Raw genomic sequence first — 4,760 nt, 5'->3', positions numbered from 1 at the left:
GAAGGTTAATTCCCAACTGAGATCTGGGAATTTAAAACTGATTCCCCACAAGATGTTCAGTCCATCAATCAAGAAGCATTTATGGTGCCAGTGAATTTCCAAACATGATAAGCGCGGGATAAAATCATGAATGAGACCAAATTTCTACTGTTGGGAGCATATATTCAACTGGCAGCAACACAGGTGCAATGATGCATTTGTATAACATAATCCAGTATCCCATTCAACTTCAGAAGCTCACGTATCTTATTATTTGGCCACTTGACACTCAGTGTCATGTGAGATGATAGGTATAGACCCTGTATTTATCTCAAAACATTCCACCACCTTATTTCAGATTATAGTTCCCTTTTCTATGATTCCCCACCCATTCCACATATCTTTATTACAGCTCTTGGCATAATTAACTTTTATGTCAGATTTATTTAATTTCTTGAGAAAAATTAACAACCACATCCAGTCATGTAATGACCACAACATCAGGACATAGAAATTCCCCCATTGCCCCAAAAAGTTCCCTTTTGCCCCTTCTTAGCCTAATCTCTTCCATACTCCCATCCCCTGCAACTGATCTGATTATTCTTCCTCTAGTTTCATCTTTTTCATACACTCTCAAGTTTTTAGTGTCTGGCAACTTTCATTTAGTACAATGCTTTTAAAGATATATTTTATTTATTTTTCTTGCCTCATTGCACTGGCTAGGACTTCCAATACAAATTTGAATGGATGTGGTGATAGCACACATCCTTGACTTCTTCTCAATTTTAGGGGGAAAGTATTAAGTGTGTCAAATTAAGTAAAATATTAACTATAGTTATTTCAAGCTGAATCCTCCTTTTATTGTTTCCTCAGGAGTCATTTCTATGAAGAATGTCTCACAATGGCTCATTTGATACTGGGTGGTATCTTGTCTCCATCTTGATGCATCAACACACTCCTCAGCTTCAACACTCTGTGTATACCACAGGCTTCTCCCAGCAGGGATGCTCACATCTCTCAGAAAGCTCTCTCAGACTTCTCCTGAAGCCATTTTTGGGCCTTTTCTCTTCCGTGGGGCCCTTCTTTAATCCAGGGGAAGCACATGCATCTCTGATCTGTCATCAACTTGTTCACAGTGTTGTCATCATTCTTTCTGCCACCAAGACCATCTTATAGATACTGGTCAAGCATATGACCCAACTTCCAGAATTCATTGAGCAGATTCTCTAGAGGGTCAATTTGAAACATCACTCTCATGGCTTAAATGAAGGGAAAGCAACACCCAATCTTTCCCCAGAGGGAGGGAGGGCAAAAAAAGCACCACAAAATGAAACAGTGTTCTCAGAAGACATTCTCTCTCAGTATCTTCAAACTCAGGCATTTTATTCCTTTGAGTGAGTGGGCTGAAGTCAATAAAACTGAGTTTGGGTGGGACCTTTGCAAATCTTGCATAGAGGAGTCAAATGACATTTTTTGAAAGGTCAGGATATTTTCCTCTATTGCTTTATTTCTTTGGAGATTTTAGTTGACTCAGAGGCAAAACAGGTCTCATTCTATAATGTATTACAAGTAAATGTATTACAACTTCAATTTATGTTTTTCTGACCACATTGCACTATTTTAGTTTATTTTCTATATACGTTGGGCCAAAAGAACCATATTTGTGAATAAGGACAGCAAATAAGGAACAGCTCTATGCATATACTCCTTTTAATCACTGCAATAAATCCCCATGATTTAGGAATTACTGAGGAATTGCTAAATAAAAAACTGCAAGTGAGATTATGTAAAACTAACAGAATTGCGAAGAGTAAATATTTAACAGCAAGGCAGAGTAGGATCCATAGATCTAAGACTTTTTTTAAAGTAGAATCTAGTTTTGAAGTGAAATCTTTTTTTCACTCATTCAATGTGTTTAATAAATTACACATAGGTACCAGAAAGAGTGTTAGGGAATGTAAGTGTTAATGGAGCTTCCATTCCCAAGAGAGAAAGAGGCAATAAACAAATAAATGAGCATGGTCATTTTGGGTAGTGATACATGAATAAAACCATGTGATAACCTAGATGGGTGGGTTGGAGTAGGAGACAGAGGAGGTTCAAGAAGAAGGGGATATATGTATATTTAAGGGCTTCCCAAGTGGCACAGTGGTAAAGAATCTTCAGGCAATACAGGAGACATAGGAGAAATGGGTTCAATCCTTGGGTCGGGAAGATCTCCTGGAGTAGGAAAAGGCAACTCACTCCAGTATTCTTGCTTAGAGAATGCAGTGGACAGAGGAGGCAGGTGGGCTACAGTCCATGGGGTCACAAAGAGTCAGACATGACTGAGCTTGCATGCATGTGTACTTAAGGCTGATTCACATTGTTCTATGGCGGTAGCCAACGCAATATTGTAAAACAATTACCCTCCAATTAAAATTTTAAAAAATAAATTCTAAATGTAACAATTAATAAAAATAGCATCATTTTAAAAAATAGGGAAATATGATATTAGAGTGAGTGGGCATGAGGGTAGGGTATTTGGCTAGACTTGAAGGCCTCTCTAAGGAGGTGATATTTAAATTGAGACAAATGACAAGAAGTAGCAAGCTTTGTAAAAATATGATGGCAGCTTGTCCTAGGCAGAGGGAACAGAGAGTGAAAATGCCCTCAGGCAAGAATATACTTGGTAAACTCACAGATCAGAGGCAAGGCCAGTGTGACTGTAACATAATGAGAGGTGGAGCGCAGATGAAGAAGTCAGACAGGCAGTCAGTTCGTGTGGAATCTTGAAGGTGGTGATCAGTCATTACATTTATTCTGAGTGCAGCAGGGAGCCTCTTGGAGGGTTTTAAGCCTAGGAACAACATGTTCTGATTCATGAGCTTCAGGGGTCATTCTCTCTGCTGTGCAGAGATTGAATTCTAAGGAACAAGAATAAGAGTTGGAAGGCCAAGTAGAGGGCTGTGACAGTGGTTCAGGTTTGATATTTCCGTGACAGACTAGGCAGTGAAGATGGACAATGCAGTGGATGGACAGAAGTTTGTTTTCTGGAGCTAATTAAACATTACTAAACAATATTTGAGGGAAAAAGTAAAAAGTAAAGATAAATATCCAAATCACCCATATACAACAGAAACGCAAAGATGTTATACACTTCCTTTCAGATCCTCCCTGGTCCTCCACTATGTAGAATACAGGCTGCTGTCTTCAAATGAAGACTGAATAAATTGCTTCAGACTTCACTCGGGGCAAGATGGTCTGCTGGGTGTGACCCTGGGACTTTCACTGTCCATGACAGTAGTATCATAACCGGGGGTAGCTCTGGCCTGGGCTCTCTCATCTCTCAAGCTCCCTTATACCAGAATGAGAAGGAAGTGGAGTCAGTCCCACCCACTGATTTTGGCAAAAAAAAAAAAAAATTCCAGGACTTTCATCTTGCTGGTTTCAGCATAGGCCCTTGGACCCCATAGGAATCCATAACATGTAGGATCACTGTCAAGACACCTGCCGATAATCTAGATATTGTTCCTTCATCAGGTCATTACTGATGAGTTTACTGGGTTCCCCATAGATGGGATCCTTCTGCCCAGCATACAGCCCCATCATATTCAACACTTCCCAGATTTTCTCCTCAGGGGCACAGTTCCCCTCCCTGAAGGTCACACCCAGGATAAGTATCAGGAGACTGGTCTTGGGCATGCCCCGGTCATCACTCAGCCTCTTGTCATAGCTGAGGTTGAGTGATTTGACAAGGTCATAGGAGTGGCTGGTGGGGTCTACTTCTTTCACTTCAGTGCCAGAGACAACCTCCACACACTCACAGACTTCGCTGAAGATCACAGGGAAGTTGTCCTTGTGCTCTCTGCTGACACTCCTCAGCATTTCTGCTTTGGGAGTGGGTTCCTTTGTTACATATCTGACACAGGAACTGCACCAGTTCAGTCACCTTCTTGTTTAGCTCATGACTGAGCAAGAACTGGGGATCTGGTGGAGCCTCGGAGATGCTGGGGCCCTCCTCTTCTTGGCTTCTGAAATTCTCATCGGATTGACTCAGTAGAGAGGCTGTGGTGGCAGCAGGTGAGAAGCAGGCTCCCTGAGAACCCTGGTGAGCACTCAGTGCCCCAGTGGCAGGCACCTCCTCTGGGGTGCCAGAGATCAAAGGAGTGAGGGAGGAGAAGAAGGGGTGGAGGAAGAGAAGTTAGTGGAGGAGAAGGAGGCCATGGAGGAGGAAGAGGTGGAGGAGTTGGCCTCTTCCTTCCTAGCCCTGGGAGCCTGTACACTTTCTAGGCCCTGCACACTTTCAAAGGCCTTTCTAGGCCTTTCGGGGCCTGAAGGTCTTCCTCAAGCTTGCGGTGCTCACTTTTCTGATCCAGGGACATGATGACTTGTGTTGGAGGTGGTCAACAGGAGGGTGGGACCAGATTTCCTCTCTAGGGGTGCTCCCATGTGTCATGGGCTCCTGTTTTCCTGGTTGGCCTGAGGCCTCATAAGTGATGTGAAGCTACAGTTTTTTCAGTAGTCATGTATGGATGTGAGAGTTAGACTATAAAGAAAGCTAAGTGCCAAAGAATTGATGCGTTTGAACTGTGGTGTTGGAGAAGACTATTCAGAGTCCCTTGACTGCAAGGAGATCAAACCAGTCAATCCTAAAGGAGATCAGTCCTGAATATTCATTGGAAGGACTGATGCTGAAGCTGAAACTCCAATACTTTGGCCATCTGATGCAAAGAACTGACTCATTTCAAAAGACCCTGATGCTGGGAAAGATTGAAGGCAGGAGGAGAAGGGGACAACAG

The 4,760-nt window shown here is 42.5% G+C and overlaps 1 pseudogene; it reads right to left on the bottom strand.

The window, feature by feature from the left end:
- Positions 1-3,203: 3,203 nt before the first annotated feature.
- On the bottom strand, positions 3,204-4,343 carry LOC133042208 (putative MAGE domain-containing protein MAGEA13P; annotated as a pseudogene).
- Positions 4,344-4,760: the final 417 nt, after the last annotated feature.

Source organism: Dama dama, chromosome 21 (assembly GCF_033118175.1).
Source record: "Dama dama isolate Ldn47 chromosome 21, ASM3311817v1, whole genome shotgun sequence".
Taxonomy (NCBI): domain Eukaryota; kingdom Metazoa; phylum Chordata; class Mammalia; order Artiodactyla; family Cervidae; genus Dama; species Dama dama.
This window is presented reverse-complemented; position numbering and strand designations above follow the sequence as displayed.